The sequence below is a fragment of the Manis javanica genome, chromosome 16, assembly GCF_040802235.1.
Source record: "Manis javanica isolate MJ-LG chromosome 16, MJ_LKY, whole genome shotgun sequence".
In the NCBI taxonomy this organism is placed as follows: Eukaryota; Metazoa; Chordata; class Mammalia; order Pholidota; family Manidae; genus Manis; species Manis javanica.
In genome coordinates, this window is record NC_133171.1 from 63,439,228 (window position 1) to 63,456,623 (window position 17,396).

Sequence of the window (17,396 nt, forward strand, 5' to 3'; positions counted from 1 at the left end):
AGGGTGAAAGTTAGTCTTCAGTAACTGCTTCCTGCTGATTAGGGACGAGAAGTTCATTTTTGTATTGATGGGGGGCGGTCTTCAGATGAGCCCTTGGTCTGCAGCGGCCATGGCATGTTCCAGGTTTAATAAGGATCATCGTCTTTGGAGAGGGGTTGGTAATCCTGTAATACAAGCTGGTTAAAGTTTTAGTTAGAAATTTTTTGCATTTGGGCTGATTGCTATGTTTACATAGGGTGGCTGAATTAGTAGCATTTTGGGGGTCATATGTGTAGGCAGCAAAGCAACCCGTAGGGCAAAGGGAATCCTTTTGGACAGTCTGAAAGAGAACAAAGGGCTGGCATTGGGAAGATAAGTAATGAGAGAGTAAGTGTGGAGACCAGGGTTAATAATCCTGAAGCATGACGCATGGCGGTTGTAACGGAGGTCTTAGGACTCTGTGCTGGTGTAAGAATATAGTAATTTATCCTCCATTTGCCCCATGGTCCCAAGTATATAAGCCAGTGAGAATTATGCCTGGGCTTGCCTGGGGCTTATCCCGCCTTATCTCTAAACATCCCTATCCTCCCCCAAAGTAACAGGATGCTGCCCTCTCTGTCTCTCTGCTGCCTTCTCTCTCTGTCTCTGTCTCTGCTGCCTCTCTCTTTGTCTCTGTCTCTCTGTACCCCTGCTCTCCCCCTCTCTATCTCTCTATGCTCTGTGCTCTCTCCGTCCCATTGCTCTCTCTGCTGCTCCCTCTATCTCTCTCTCTCTCTCCCCACCCACCTCTGGGGCAGCCATTCTCTCCTTTAGAGAATAAAGTGTCTTGTGTGGGCCCGTGTCTCCTGAGTCATTCTGAGTAAGGAGAGTCACGGCGAGATACCATTTCATTGGTGCCGTGACTTCGGATGAGGCTCTCCCATTGACTTTGCTCTTCCTCCAGGAACCTGAGCTGCTCTGGGAACCTCAGCTGTCCGATCCTTCTCCACGGGCTCACCATCCATTTCCCCGGTCGCTCGTCTTCTCACCCAACACTGGCCTTCAATTTGGTGAGTTTCCCCTTCATGGTCGACTTAAATGTCCCTTTGGAACCTGGGAAGTGACCGTTGAGTGTCCGGCACCCCCAAGGGCTCCTCTGGGACAGGGTCACCCCCAACCATGACTTTCAGAGTCACGGTTGATCCCCATAGTCAACCCTTCTCTGCCTCCCCATGGTGAGAATCCATCCACTGAGGCCCGGTCTCCCTTTATGTTTCTACTCAACTCAAAAACTCCTGGTACCAGATACCGAGCCTCCCAGCGTTTTCGCCTCGACCCCACAGTTAGAGGTGGTGACGACCCCCTAACTGTGCCTGGTCTTCTCCATGACCTCAGTCGCTCAGGGATGCCTAAGCGACTTCTGAACGGTCTCGTTCTCACCATAGGACCTGGCCCCTCCATTCCCGCAGATTCACTGCTAGGGTGTTTAGTCAATAATCTAAAGCCCCTCCACCTAACTCCAGACCTCAAATCTGTTCGCTACTGTAATGAGATCTGGCCACAATATCCCTTGGACAATCAGTCTAAATGGTCCCCAAATGGCTCTTTAGATCCTAAAATTCTCCATGACTTCTACAACTTCTGTGAGGATACGGGCAAATGGAAAGAGATCCCATATATCCAGGCTTTCTCCTATCTCTGAACCAAGCTCTCTCTCTAAATCCCCTGCAATTCTAAACACCTACTACTTGCCTTAAAGTCCACACCCCTAAGCTTTTTTCATGTTCCCAAATATCCTCAACTGCCTATAAAACTCCTAGGCAATGCACCACCACGGACTCTCTTGTCCCCTCCTGGCTCATGCCAGGAGCTCTGTCTGTCCTCTCACTGTATCATTATGTCTCAATCTGTATGTTTGCGTCTAAGTGTGGAAATGAAAAATATTTTCTACCTCCGGATGGTATTAATAAAAATTGATTTAAAGACAAGCGCTTGTAAAAATTGAGCATTCTAAAACTTCCAAAAAATTCTAATAGAAGATATTAAGTATTAATGCTAATTTAAGTTGAACTGACTAGATATGTCCTTATGGGTATCAGCTGCCTAAGTTTACCTAAAGTCATTTAAGTTGATGGTATCTGTTAAATCTTTCAAAGAAAAATGCTTAAAGTGAAGTGTAGCTTTGTCTAATGTGAGTAACTATTTAAGCAAGTGCCTTAAAACTTTTAACAACTTCCCAAAATCAAATGCAAAAAGGTTCTTTTACATCTAGTTCACTCTGATATGTTCCAGAGGGCCCCTGGAACATGTCAGAGGAAATTTTTCTCACTGGAGAAAATATTTGGCTAATTTGGCTTATTTACATGCTTAATTACCTAGAAGGCACTATCACAGAGAATGAAGCTAAACTTTGTTACTGAATGTTTTATGTTACAGAAAGATCTAAATTTCCTTATGACAACTGTCTTACAGTAAGCTCTCATCAGATCTTTTACCATTGTCATTTGTAAGTCTTTTGTCATCTATACTCACTGTTTTATTTCTCCTAAACTAGTAAAAACTAGATTTCAACAGAGCAGGTATTACTTATACAGGATTATGTAAACTAAGGAAGATGATTTTGTGGCTTTTTGTTTCAAATGTTGCTGACAATGTGTTTTAAGCTTTTTCTCTTAAACTGACAACAGTTTAGTAAAGCAGAATTGAAACTTTATCTTTCTTCCTGATCCCTCCAGAATTTAAAAACTCTCAGTGACTACTTTTATATTTCATGGCAGTATGTTTATTTGCATAAGTTCAATGAGAATCTGCTTTCCTTGTAAGAGGACCAATTAAAAACAATGGTTATATTACCAAGGCTTTGACTGGAACGTCATACCTGAGAGACACGTGTGTAAACTCAGATATGAACACACAACTTTAAGGAACTAAGATTGACTTTATAAAGCCAACAAAGCCCCTTAGAAGAACTGGCCTGGTACCTTGCTTACAGAGTTCCCAGCAGCCTTACCAGGTGAGTAAGGAAGGTCACTTCCTGGCAAGTGCGGGGACCTCAGGAATGTCTTGGGAACCTCAAGGAGAGGAATTCACCCAAATCTACAGGTACTGCAGGCACAACCTGATGGCAAGTCTGGCTTAGCTTTTTGGCCTCCAGAAGCCCTTAAAAGTTCAATCTGAAATTCCTTACAAAAAGTTCCAGCAAACCACATTTAAAAGATCCCATGTAATCAATTACTCTTCTTGATGCACTTATGCAAATAATCAAGCCAACTGTTAATTATTTTCTTAATCTGACTACTTCTAATAAAAATGAGGGTGATTTTAGAGAAAAGTATTGTTTCAATAATGGAGTCTTATCTATACCAAATCCTAATACTAGTCCTTGAGATGTAAACTTGATCCAGAACTCTAGTTTCCCCATGATACCTGGCTATGATTCTCAATTAGACTCTTCATATTTCTAGTTCTCACATTCAGCCATACATTCTTAATCACGTCAAGTTTGTCCTTCCAGAATGGGAAATCCAACTCCAGATGTTGCTACTTAACCTAATAACAATTTGTTCTATCTTGCCTAGAAGCCACAAACTGCAAAGAGTAATAGAAATGAAACCAAGAATAGAAGCGCCAACCTTCTGAGGCCCTCTCAACTGACCAGTGATGGAGACCTAGCTGCACTCTTTGCTGTGCCCCCTCTCAGCATGAAGCAGCTAGAGCGGTCATCGCCCCTTTTCCCTAGCAGCAGCTGGAGTCTCCACCTGTAGAGAGGAGAATGATACAGGGACCATATGCCTAGACAGAATAAGGTGAGAGCCTCTGGAGAAAGCAAGGCAGGATATTTGCAGTCAGAGCAATGTAAAACTGCATGCTAGGAAACCCCCCCTCCCCTACTAAAACTATGTTGAAGATTAAGCTCTAGAATCATTCTTCAGTGAGATCAGTTAATGTTCCCCAGATAAAGAAGAGTAGCACATGTTTTATTATGCTGATCATTTGTAACCATGTGTAAGATTCAGCTTAGCATACTAAAAGGCCCAGGCCTATGTACTGTCTTTCCTCCTTCAGATCTGATGAGGTAATTTTGCAAACTGAGCAACTAACTGTAGACCCAGCTGTAGACCACATAGTAAAAGACAAGATTCTTTAGCAAATAGACAATACCTCAGCCCACCTTGGGAGCTGAGCAGGCAGCCTTTTGATATGCTCCCAGACCAAGACGCCAGTATCCCAGAGAAAAATCAAGGCAGGAAATTCCTTATGTTAATTTAATTTTTAATATTCAGGGAACACTTAACAAGTCCTTCTCCAAGGCTTTAGATATAGTCCCCACCTTTCTGGACAGGCTCTAGCCCAAGACCTCAAATCCTTACTCTCTCAAGCTCCACCTTCCTTCAATATGTAGATGATCTCCACTGCAGTACCCCCCTACAAACTTTTCAACAGGATTTTATTCTCCTTTTAAACTTTCTCTGAGAACACAGCTATCGAGTTTCACCCTCAAAAGTTCAGCTGTCTGCCGCTCAGATCACATACCTGGGAGTTAAACTCTCCCTGCGCTATGAAGCCATTACAATAGACAGGAAAAAATTCTCCAAAACCATGCCCATTCCAAGCAGCAAGCAACACCATCCCTAATGCCCATATGGCAAAGACCATACACAGTAATCCTTTCCACGCCAACTGCAGTTAAACCGCGGGGTCTTCCCCACTAGATACACAACTCCCACCTTAAGCCGTTTGTCTCAGCTTATTACCCTCCCACCAAATCTCCCACAGGTTCCTACTCCACTCTGACTGGACCTCTTACTCTCTGCATTTCGCAGCACTCAACTCCACTTCCACTTATCAGTGAACAAGTTTCTGCCAGCATGGAGTCCTAAGACCTCCCTTACAACCGCCATGCCTCATGCCTCAAGATTGTTAACCCTCTTCTCAACACTTACTCTCTCACCAGACCTATCTTCCCAATGCCAGCCCTTTCTTCTCTTTCAGACTGTCCAAAAGATTGCACCATCAAGGATTCCCTTTGCCCTACAGATTGCTTTGCTGCCTACACATATGTCCCAAAAAATGCTATTAATTCAGTCACCCTATGTAAACATAGCAATCAGCCCAAAAGCAAAAAATTTCTAACCAAACCTTTAACCAGTTTATATTACAGGATTACCAACCCCTCTCCAAAGACGATGACCTTATTGAACCTGGAAAATGCCATCACCACTGCAGACCAAGGGCTCATCTCAGGACCCCCCTCCCCCGCCATCAATACAAAAATAAACTTCATCGCCCCTAATCAGCAGGAAGCAGTTAGCGAAGACTAACCTTCACCCCTTCCCAAATTCTCTACCACTTATAAAACAGATAAGGGAGGAATGTAAGAATATAGTAAATTTATCCTCCATTTGCCCCATGGTCCCAAGCACATAAGCCAGGGAGAATTAGGCCTGGGCTTGCCTGGGACTTACCCCGCCTTATCTCTAAACATCCCAACCCTCCCCCAAGCAACAGGCTAAGGGAACCGCCAAAATAAAAGGCACCACGCTGCTGCCCTCTCTCTGTCTGTCTCTGCTGCTCTCTCTCTTTGTCTCTGTCTCTCTGTCCCCCTGCTCTTCCTGCACTCTCTCCCTCTCTCTCTCTCTCTGCATCCCACTGCTCTCTCTGCTGTTCTCCCCATCCCCGTCTGGGGCAGCCACTCCTTCATATAATAAAGTCTCTTGCGTGGGCCCATGTCTCCTGAGTCATTCTGGGTTAAGAAGGTCACAGCGACATACTCTTTCAACTGGCAGAAACTTCAGTGGTGAGTGGAAGTGGAGATGGGCAGTGCGAAATGCGGAGAGTAAGAGGTCCCATCAGGGTGGAGTAGGAACCTGTAGGAGATATGGTGGGAAGGGAATGAGCCGAGACAAACACCCAAAGGTGGGAATTGTGTATCTAATGGGGAAGACCCCGGAGTTTAACTGCAGTTGGCGTGGAAAGGACTACAGTGTATGGTCTTTGCCATTTGGGAGTTAGGGATGGTGTTGCTTGGTGTTTGGAATGGGCATGGTTTGGAGAAGTTTTTTCCTGTCTATGGAAATGGCCTTGTAGTGCAGGGAGAACTGATTCCCAGGTATGTGACCTGAGCGGCAGACAGCTGAACTTTTGAGGGTGAAACACGATATCTGTGTTCTGAGAGAATGAGAATAGTATCCTGTTGAGAGGTTTGTAGGGAGGGACTACACCAGAGGAGATCATCTACATATTGAAGGAGCATGGAGCTCAAGAGAGTAAGGGATTTGAGGTCTTGGGCTAGAGCCTGTCCAAAAAGGTGGGGACTACCTCTAAAGCCTTCGGGAAGGACTTGTTAAGTGTTCTCTGAATATTAAAAATTAACTTAACATAAGGAATCTCCTGCCTCGATTTTTCTCTGGGATACTGGCGTTTTGGTCTGGGAGTATATCAAAAGGCTGCCTGCTCAGCTCCCAAGGTGGGCTGAGGTATTGTCTATTTGCTAAATAATCCTGCCTTTTACTATGCCTTCTATAGCTGGGTCTGCATGCTAAGTTAGTTGCTCAGTTTGCAAAATTACCTCCTCAGATGTGAAGGAGGAAAGACAGCACATAGGCCTGGGCCTTTCAGTATGCTAAAGTGAATCTTATACAGGATTACAAATGATTAGCATAATAAAACGTGCTACTCTTCTTTATCTGGGGAACATTAACTGATCTCACTGAAGAATGATTCTAGAGCTTAATGTTCAACATAGTTTTAGTAGGGGGGGTGGTTCCTAGCATGTAGTTTTACATTGCTCTGACTGCAAATACCCTGTCTTGCTTTCTCCAGAGACTCTCACCTTATTCTGTCTAGGCCTATGGTCCCTGTATCATTCTCCCTGTCTACAGATGGAGACTAGCTGCTGCTAGGGAAAAGGGCCGATGACCGCTCTGGCTGCTTCATGCTGAGAGGGGGCACAGCAAAGAGTGCAGCTAGGTCTCCATCACTGGTCAGTTGAGAGGGCCTCAGAAGGTTGGCGCTTCTATTCTGGGTTTCATTTCTATTACTCTTTGCAGTTTTGTGGCTTCTAGGCAAGATAGAACAAATTGTTATTAGGTTAAGTAGCAACATCTGGAGTTGGATTTCCCATTCTGGAAGGACAAACTTGACGTGATTAAGAATGTATGGCTGAATGTGAGAACTAGAAATATGAAGAGTCTAATTGAGAATCATAGCCAGGTATCATGGGGAAACTAGAGTTCTGGATCGAGTTTACATCTCAAGGACTAGTATTAGGATTTGGTATAGATAAGACTCCATTATTGAAACAATACTTTTCTCTAAAATCACCCTCATTTTTATTAGAAGTAGTCAGATTAAGAAAATAATTAACAGTTGGCTTGATTATTTGCATAAGTGCATCAAGAAGAGTAATTGATTACATGGGATCTTTTAAATGTGGTTTGCTGGAACTTTTTGTAAGGAATTTCAGATTGAACTTTTAAGGGCTTCTGGAGGCCAAAAAGCTAAGCCAGACTTGCCATCAGGTTGTGCCTGCAGTACCTGTAGATTTGGGTGAATTCCTCTCCTTGAGGTTCCCAAGACATTCCTGAGGTCCCCGCACTTGCCAGGAAGTGACCTTCCTTACTCACCTGGTAAGGCTGCTGGGAACTCTGTAAGCAAGGTACCAGGCCAGTTCTTCTAAGGGGCTTTGTTGGCTTTATAAAGTCAATCTTAGTTCCTTAAAGTTGTGTGTTCATATCTGAGTTTACACACGTGTCTCTCAGGTATGACGTTCCAGTCAAAGCCTTGGTAATATAACCATTGTTTTTAATTGGTCCTCTTACAAGGAAAGCAGATTCTCATTGAACTTATGCAAATAAACATACTGCCATGAAATATAAAAGTAGTCACTGAGAGTTTTTAAATTCTGGAGGGATCAGGAAGAAAGATAAAGTTTCAATTCTGCTTATAAAGGCAGTCATTTACTAAACTGTTGTCAGCTTAAGAGAAAAAGCTTAAAACACTTTGTCAGCGGTGGGGCCCGGCCTACAGCCGAGGCTGAGCCCCACTCTAGCTGGACAACACCCTAAAGATGGCGCCTACTTCCTAGACACCACCCTTCCTGGCCCTACAGCTCAGCGCATAAGGAAGTCTCCATGATTGGCTTGTCCCCATTTCTGTGCTCATGCTCATAGCATGCTTTTCACATGCTTCCAATAAGACTGAACCTGGGGCATGATCAGTCAGCTGATTGGTTGCGTAATGCTATATAAGCTGCTACCCTGGAGGAAGTAGGTGTGGTTGTGGTTATTGTTTTTTGCTTTTGCCTTTCGCTAGATGGATGCTCGGATGCCCATAATAAAGATTCATAACCAACCAGGCCTTCGGTGATCGTTCTCCTGCCATCACCCTAGGTGGCGGGACGCAATAGCTGGTGCCAAAACCCGGGACAAAAACCTGGCATCCAAGGACGGAGTGGAACTTCTCACCCTGCGGCGATCCGAGTGGACACCCTTTGGAAGAGTTACACAAGTGACTGACATTTTGGAGAGTGGTGAGTATGGTCAGGGACAAAGTGAAAGCAACATCAGGTCGTGCGAATGTAAGCAATTGTGGTGTGTGTGTTTAGCCTTTGTGTTCCTTGTCTTGTTCTGTCTTAGTCTGTATATGTTTCTGCGTTTCCTCACAAAAGAATAAGAGCGCTGTAGAAAGTTCGCAGGTAAAGCGACGTAGACTAAAGTTCGCGGGAAGCGACGAAAACCAGTTAGCGAGGTCTCTCAGGCTGTAAGGAGACTCAATTCAGGGGTACAAGTGCGGGCGCACGTAACCTCAACTTAGAATAGAGTCAACCTCTTTTCCTCCGCACTATGGGTTCAGAGGTGTCTAGGATGCGGGTGGAGGAACCACTCTGGGCACTCCTAAGGGCTAATGGAGAGGGGGAGAAAGTCCTGGAAGATGTCCGGAAGGAAGATCCTCCACTAGGACCTCAGAGAGGGGGTCTGAGCGAGGAGGATCTACAGATGAGGAAGGGGAGCTATCGGGGGAGGAATTAGAAAAGCATATAAGGAGACTTAGAATTGCCCGGAGGAAGGAATGCCCTATCCCCCGCAGTTATCCCTCCCTAACGCAGCTGAGGCAACAGAAAGAGGAAGAGGAGTCGGAGGACACCCCCCTCTCAACAACCCTGAAACGTGTGATTGCAATCAAGGACTAGAAAGAGGGGGGTGGAGGGAGTGGCTGAGAGAACAAGGAAGTGCCGCTTTACCTGTATTTGAAGACCCTAATACATAACAGAGGTATAATCAAGCCCTAGATTTCAAGGTCATTAAAAGTCTGAAGGAAGCATCCACAACGTATGGCCCCCAGGTAGCTTTCACTGTTTCTTTAGTGGAGTCAGTAGCTTCTCTTAATCTGACGCCGGATGATTGGGCCAATGTAGCAAGAGCAGCCCTCTCTGGAGGTCAGTACCTGACATTTAAGACAGCCTGGCAAGAATTTTCACAGGACATGGCTCAGCGTAATGCCTCAGCAGGTAATCATCAATGGAACTTAGACATGTTGATGGGCATGGGTCCATATTTGGGTCAACAGAATCAGGTAGGATTCCCCCCAGCAGTATATATGCAAACAGCTACGCAGTAGTGAGGGCCTGGAAGATGCTGCAAGGCACAGGTGACCTACAGGGTCAGCTGTCAAAGGTGTTGCATGGATCTAATGAGCCATATGCAGACTTTCTAGCCAGACTGATGCAAACAGCCGGTCGCATATTTGGTGATGTTGATACTGCTATGCCCCTTGTGAAGCAGCTGGCCTATGAGCAGGCCAACAAATGGTGTAGGGAGGCCATAAGACCCTGGAAGAACAAAGATCTGAGTACTTATATTAAGGTTTGTAGGGACATTAATGACAGCGTGGTGCAAGGACAGGTTATGGCCACAGCCATGACTCAGGGATTGAGAGATGCTCGTGGCAGGTCAACCCCTCCTGGGGCCTGTTTCTACTGCAAACAAATGGGTCATTTGAAAAGAGATTGTCCCAAGTTGAAGGAAGTCAACGAACCTGCTAGCAGGCCCAAACCAAGATTATGCCCGAGATGTAGAAAAGGAAATCACTGGGCCAGTGAGTGTAGGTCAGTGGTGGATGTGGAAGGCTGACCGCTGCCCCTCAAGAGCCAAAAAATGGGAGGAGGGGCCCTCCACCTCAGGGCCCGCAAATGTATGGGGTGGTTCAACAGATACCCAGAACTCACCACCCTTTGACAGATCAGGGAGTTCACCCAGCACCGAGGGATCACGGAGAGCAACAGCAGGAAGCGCAGGAGTGGACATCTGTGCTGCCACCAGACTCGTATTGACCCCCGAGATGGGAGTTCAAGTTGTAGAGTCAGATTTTAAGGGACCTTTGGCAAAAGGAGTAGTGGGTCTCTTATTGGGCCGGAGCTCCACCACTAAAGCAGGGTTAATAGTACACCCAGGAGTTATAGATCCAGACTATGAAGGAATAGTTAAAATTATGGTCTCCTCCCCACAAGGAATCATGGCTATTAGCCCAGGAGATCGCATTGCTCAAATTCTTATGCTTCCTAGCAAACATGATTTGTATGCTCATAAAAATGCTGTTCAAGGACAGCAAGGGTTTGGGTCTTCTGGGGCTCCGCTGGCTTGTCTTACATTGGATTTGGGAACCAGGCCCATGCACACCTTAGAGATCAGAGGTAGGCATTTCTCAGGATTGCTGGACACAGGAGCAGACCGTAGTATCATAAAGGAAGATGAATGGCCGAAGGAATGGCCTTTAAATCAAGCTGCACAAACTTTAAGAGGACTCGGGATAGCCCAAGCGCCCCTATGTAGTGCTGCTTCACTGTCTTGGATGGACCAAGAAGGGCATGAGGGGATAATTCAACCCTTCATGCTAAACATACCCATGTCCCTCTGGGGAAGAGATGTACTAACCCAAATGAATCTCAAATTGACCACGGAAACTTTCTACAGCGAACAGTCTAACTGCATTCTGAAAAGACAGGGCTAGACAGGTGGACTTGGGAAGAACTTGTCGGGTCGAGAAAAGTCCTTTCCTTTGTCTAACATTACACCCAGTCAATTTGGAGGGCCCGGGCTTGGTTTTTCCTCAGGGCCACTGAAGGAGAACAGCAAATAAAGATTCAGTGGCGCTCTGAGAATCCTATATGGGTTCCTCAGTGACCCCTTACTAAAGAGAAGAAGGAAGCAGCCCACACTTTAGTACAGGAGCAGCTTGCTGCCAAGCATATTTAGGCCTCTACCTCCCCCTGGAACACACCTATTTTTGTGATAAGAAAGAAAACAGGGAAGTGGAGGCTTTTACATGACCTTAGGGCTGTAAATAAGCAGATGGTGCTTATGGGCTCAATACAACTGGGTTTGCCACTGCCCATGGCCCTGCCTAAGGCATCTATCATTATATGGATGACATCCTTTTGTGTCATGAGAGCAGCAGGGAGCTAGAGACAACCCTCAGGGTCAGGGTATGGTGGAACGCACGCACCTCACCCTCAAGAATGCCTTATATAAACAAAAAGGGGGAATAGGAGAAGACTTTAGATCCCCCAGAGACAAATTAAACATCATATGATTCATTTTAAACTTTTTAACACTGGACAAAAATGGCCGCAGTGCAGCAGAGCGGCACGGCCAACAATCCAATCCAAAACACATGCCTAAAGTTTTGTGGAAGGATGTGTTGGAAGGAACATGGAAAGGCCCGGACCCAGTGATAATCTGGACCCGATGCTCGGTTTGTGTTTTTCCACAGGACCAGCAGAACCCCGTTTGGGTGCCTGAACGTCTGATATGCAGAGTGGAAAACCCCGGAGCGGAGGTACAAGATGACTGCACTGCTTCTGCTCCTGCCGTGGATCCTACAGCAGGCGATGGCGGAGCCGAGCCGAGCTGCAGCTGCAGCCACCGCCACTCTGACTATCACCATTCCTACGGCAGAAACGCTGAATGATCTGTCCCAGGCCATTGCCTCGGCAATGACAACGCAGAACGTCATCAACGGCCATTTTAAGAATGGGATGGCCTTGGTCAACCAATGCATGAACCTTCTTCAAGAACAATTGGACCTCTTGGGGGAGGTTTTGTCTGTGGGCTGCATCCATTCTTATACGGGGGTGTATTACTGGTATGTTAAACGCCACCAAAGCCTGGTCAGGTGTAGGTGTCATAGGAATATTGCTAATTGTGGGCCCTCCTCCTGCTTGGGAGGAAAGTCTGTTCCATACAAAAACAGCAACGGGGAGAACGGAAGGTCCTGTTGCAGGCCATGGCAGCGCTAGAGGAAGGCATCTCCCCTAGAGTATGGCTTAATATCCTGGATCAGTAGTCAAGGACGGGTAAGATCGGGAGCTGCACGTATCAACCTATGACAGGGCACAGACCTAAGCTGTCTGTTGCCTGAGGACAGGTAAGAATGCCGCAGACTCCGGACGACCTAAGACAGGCATGATCCCGACAGCCCTTTGGTTATAAAACAATAAAGGGGGAGATGTGGGGGCCCGGCCGACAGCCAAGGCTGAGCCCCACTCTAGCTGGACAATACCCTAAAGATGGCGCCTGCTTCCTAGACACCACCCTTCCTGGCCCTACAGCTCAGGGCATAAGGAATTCTCCATGATTGGCTTGTCCCCATTTCCGTGCTCGTGCTCATAACATGCTTTTCACATGCTTCCAATAAGACTGAACCTGGGGCATGATCAGTCAGCTGATTGGTTGCGATATGCTATATAAGCTGCTGCCCTGGAGGAAGTGGGTGTGGTTGTGGTTGTTTTTTGCTTTTGCCTTTCGCTCGATGGATGCTCGGATGCCGATAATAAAGATTCATAACGAACCAGGCCTTCGGTGATCATTCTCCTGCCGTAGCCCTAGATGGCGGGACGCGATACTCAGCGACATTTGAAACAAAAAGCCACCAAATCATCTTCCTTAGTTTGCTTAATCCTGTATAACTAATACCTGTTCTGCTGAAATCTAGTTTTGTTTTTTTTTGCTAAAGCATTTTTTTTTAACTAAGGTATCATTAATAAACGATCTTACAAAGTTTTCACAGGAACAACATTGTGGTTTCAGCATTCACCCATCCCCCACTCCCGCCTCCACTATTGCAGTCACTTGTCTATCAGTGTAGTAAGATGCTATAGAGTCACTAGTCTTCTCTATGCTGTATTGCCTTCCCCAAGACCTACATATATTGTGATTGCTAATTATAGTGCCCCTTAATTCCCTTCTGCCTTTCTCCCCTTCCTACCCTCTCCACCCCCTTCCCTTGGTTACCACTAGTCCCTTCTTGGAGTCCGTGAGTCTGCTGCTGTTTGGTTCCTAAGGTTTTTTTTTTTTTTTGAGAGGGCATCTCTCATTTATTGATCAAATGGTTGTTAACAACAATAAAATTCTGTATAGGGGACTCAATGCACAACCATTAATCAACCCCAAACCTAATACTCAGCAGTCTCCAATCTTCTGAAGCATAACGAACAAGTTCTTACATGGTGAACAAATTCTTACATAGTGAATAAATTCTTACATGGTGAACAGTGCAAGGTCAGTCATCACAGAAACTTTCAGTTTTGATCATGCATTATGAACTATCAACAATCAGGTCAAATATGAATATTCATTTGATTTTTATACTTGATTTATATGTGAATCCCACATTTCTCCCTTATTATCATTATTATTTTTAATAAAATGCTGAAGTGGTAGATAGATGCAAGATAAAGGTAGAAAACATAGTATAATGCTGTAAGAGGGCAAATGTAGATGATCAGGTGTGTGCCTATAGACTAAGTATTAATCCAAGCTAGACAAAGGCAACAAAACATCCACGGATGCAGAAGATTTCTCTCAAAACGGCGGGTGAGGTTCTAAGCCTCACCTCTGTTGGTCCCCAATTTCTCACCTGATGGCCCCCCTGCGACTGTGCTTGTCTTAGGTTGTTCCTCCCTTGAGGAATCTTACCTGTCTCTGGCTAACCAGTCATCTTCTGGGACCATACAGGGAAATGTAAAGTTGGTAAGTGAGAGAGAAGCAATATTGTTTGAAAAGGTTAGCTTTTTACTTCTTTGCAGATTTATGCCCTGTGGCTTATGCCCTGCATTTGTCTTGAGGTATCTTTACCACTTGGAAGAATTATGCTACTCAGTAATTTCGATATGAGGCACGAATTCTACTTAAGTGTTGTAATTAAGAAGGAAGAAGGAAAGCTATAGAAGTAGCAGATGGAATAAAACATGGGAAGATTGATTATTTCTTTGACATATCTTCTTATAGAGTAACATAAGCATGTATAGGTTTTAAACTACTAATTAAATTGCATACACACATTAACATAATAGGAATACAGCTACATAAGCAAAGCAGACCTACAATTACCAGCCATCTCCAGTGAAACCAAAAAAACCTGAAATCTAGTTTTTTACTAGTTTAGGATTAATAAAACTGAGTATAGATGACAAAAGACTTACAAATGACAATGGCTAAAGATCTGATGAGAGCTTACTGTAAGACAGTTGTCATAAGGAAATTTGGATATTTCTGTAACACAAAACATTCAGTAACAAAGTTTAGCATCATTCCCTGTGACAGTGCCTTCTAAGTAATTAACCAGGTAAATAAGCCAAATTAGCCAAATATTTTCCTCAATGAGTAAAAATTTCTCTGACATGTTCCAGGGGCCCTCTGGAAAATATTAGAGTGAACTAGAAGTAAAAAACACCTTTTTGAATTTGATTTTGGGAAGCTGTTATAAGTTTTAAGGCACTTGCTTAAATAGTTACTCACATTAGACAAAGCTACACTTCACTTTAAGCATTTTTCTTTGAAAGATTTAACAGATACCATCAACTTAAATGACTTTAGGTAAACTTAGGCAGCTGATAACCATAAGGACATGTCTATTCAGTTCATCCTAAATTAGCATTAATGCTTAATATCTTCTATTAGAATTTTTTGGAAGTTTTAGAATGCCCTATTTTTATGAGCGCTTGTCTTTAAATCAATTTTTATTAATACTATCCAGAGGTAGAAAAATATATTTTATTTACACACTTAGACACAAACATACAGATTGAGATGTAATGATACAGTGAGAGGACAGACAGAGCTCCTGGCATGAGCCAGGAGGGGACAATAGAGCCCGTGGTGGTGCATTGTCAAGGAGTTTTATAGGCAGTTGAGGATATTTGGGAACATGAAAAAAGCTTAGGGGTGTGGACTTTAAGGCAAGTAGTAGGTGTTTAGGATTGCAGGGGATTTAGAGAGAGAGCTTGGTTCAGAGGTAGGAGAAAGCCTGGATATATGGGATCTCTCCATTTGCCCGTACCCTCATGGAAGTTGTATAAGTCGTGGAGAATTTTAGAATCTAAAGAGCCATTTGGGGACCATTTAGACTGATTGTCCAAGGGATATGGTAGCCAGATCTCATTACAGTAGCAAACAGGTTTGAGGTCTGGAGTTAGGTGGCGGAGCTTTAGATTATTGACTAAGCACCCTAGCAGAGAATCTGCGGGAACAGAGGGGCCAGATCCCATGCTGAGAACAAGACTGTTCAGAAGTCACTGAGGTGTCCCAGAGTGATTGAGAAGGTCACGGAGAAGACCAGGCACAGTTAGGGGGTCATCACCACCTCTAACTACGGGGTCGAGGTGAAAATGCTGGGGAGGCTCGATACCTGGTACTAGGAGTTTTCGAGTCGAGTAAAAATGCAGATAAAGGGAGACCGGGCCTCAGTGGATGAGTATTCTCACCATGGGGAGGCAGAGATGGGTCCACTATGGGACCAAGTGTGACTTTGAAAGTCGTTGTTGGGGGTGTTCCTGTCCCGGAGGAGCCCTTGGGGGTGCCAGACACTCAATGGTCACTTCCTAGGTTCCAAAGGGATATTTAAGTTGACCATGAAGGGGAGACTCACCAAATCGAAGGCTGGTGTTGGGCATCAAGACGAGCGACCAGGGAAATGGATGGTGAGCCCGTGGAGGAGGATCGGGCAGTGAGGGTTCCCAAAGCAGCTCAGGTTCCCAGAGGAAGAGCAAAAGCAATGGGAGAACCTTATCTGAAGTCACAGCACCAATGAAAGGGTATCTTGCCATGACCCTGCTTACCCAGAATGACTCAGGAGACACAGGTCCACGCAAGAGATTTTATTATCTGAAGGAGAAAGTGGCTTCCCCAGAGGGAGCGGGGAAGAGAGGGAGAGCAGGGGGACAGAGAGAGAGCAGCAGAGAGAGCAGTGGGAGAGCAGGGAGAGAGAAGGATGTTTAGAGACAAGGTGGGGTAAGCCCAGGCATAATTCTCACTGGCTTATGTGCTTGGGACCATAGGGCAAATGGAGGACAAATTACTATCTTCTTATAGAAATTCCTTATGTTAAGTTAATTTTTAATATTCAGGGACCACTTAACAAGTCCACACCCCTAAACTCTTTTTCACATTCTAAAAAAATCCTCAACTGCCTATAAAACTCCCTAGACAACACACCACTATGGGCTCTCTTGTCCCCTACTGGTGTGAGCCAGGAGCTCTATTCTCTCACTTATTTCTAAATAAAAGCCTGTATCTTGCTCTCCTATCTTGACTGTTTGTGAAGCTCATTCTTCGGCTTCGTGAACAAGAATCCCAGCATCACTTCTTTCTAATGTTCATATTAGTTTGTTGTCAGTAATAAGGGTTGTAAGTCCGGGTGATGCCGGGGTTGTTCTTTGCAGAGTTGAAGAATGAGCTTCACAAACATTCAAGGTAGGAGCAAGGTACAGGCTTTTATTTAGAAATAAAGTTAGAGGAAAAAGCTCCTGGCTCAAGCCAGGAGGGGACAAGAGAGCCAGGGTGGTGCGTTGTCTAGGGGATATATAGGCAGTTGAGGATTTGGGGGAATTGAGGGCTTAGCGTGTGGACTTGTACCACTTGCCCTGCTCTCAAGGTGGGCTGGCTTATTGTTTGTTTGCTAGCGCTGTTTGCAGTGAAGTCACGGGTTATGCTGAGATACCCCTGCAAAACACTCAAACATTCCAGGCCAAGTTGCTCCTAGCCTTTTGACTTTTAACTGATCTCACTGAAGATGTCTATATTACTAGTCTAGTATCTTTACCCTAGAGAATGAGTGTGACCTTGCCTTTACATAATGCTGAACAGAGAGTTTCGATAGGGACTTTACATTGTTATTGTTATGGGTCTCAGATCCCGTATGCCGGAGCAGGAGTAAGGAAACAGGTCCTCACAGAAAAGTAGATTATAAAAAGGGAGCCTTTATTTTAGCCTTCTGGTGACGGCCAAGGAGCAAGCTCTCCAAGTGCAGCACCAAGCCCCTGTTACAATCTTTTAAGCATTTTTACACATCCTGCTTAGTTTTTGCAACTTTTCCACCTTCACCTAATTTCAGCAGGCTGTATTCCTTGTTTAATGCTCACAGGGCTTAAGCATCCTGCTTTG

The 17,396-nt window shown here is 44.9% G+C and overlaps 1 protein-coding gene across 4 annotated transcripts in view; it reads left to right on the forward strand.

Annotated features, from left to right (window-relative positions):
• Positions 1-13,278, forward strand: part of LOC108396925 (histone H2B type 1-C/E/F/G/I-like) — a 107,391-nt gene extending 94,113 nt beyond the window's left edge. Inside the window, exons 2-3 of one of the 4 annotated variants that reach the window (XR_012126185.1) lie at positions 923-1,028; positions 8,272-13,278. The gene's annotated coding sequence lies outside the window, so the exon portion shown is untranslated. The remainder of the gene's footprint in view (positions 1-922; positions 1,029-8,271) is intronic. The other 3 variants (XR_012126184.1, XM_073224468.1, XM_073224467.1) reach the window with 3 other exon arrangements.
• Positions 13,279-17,396: the final 4,118 nt, after the last annotated feature.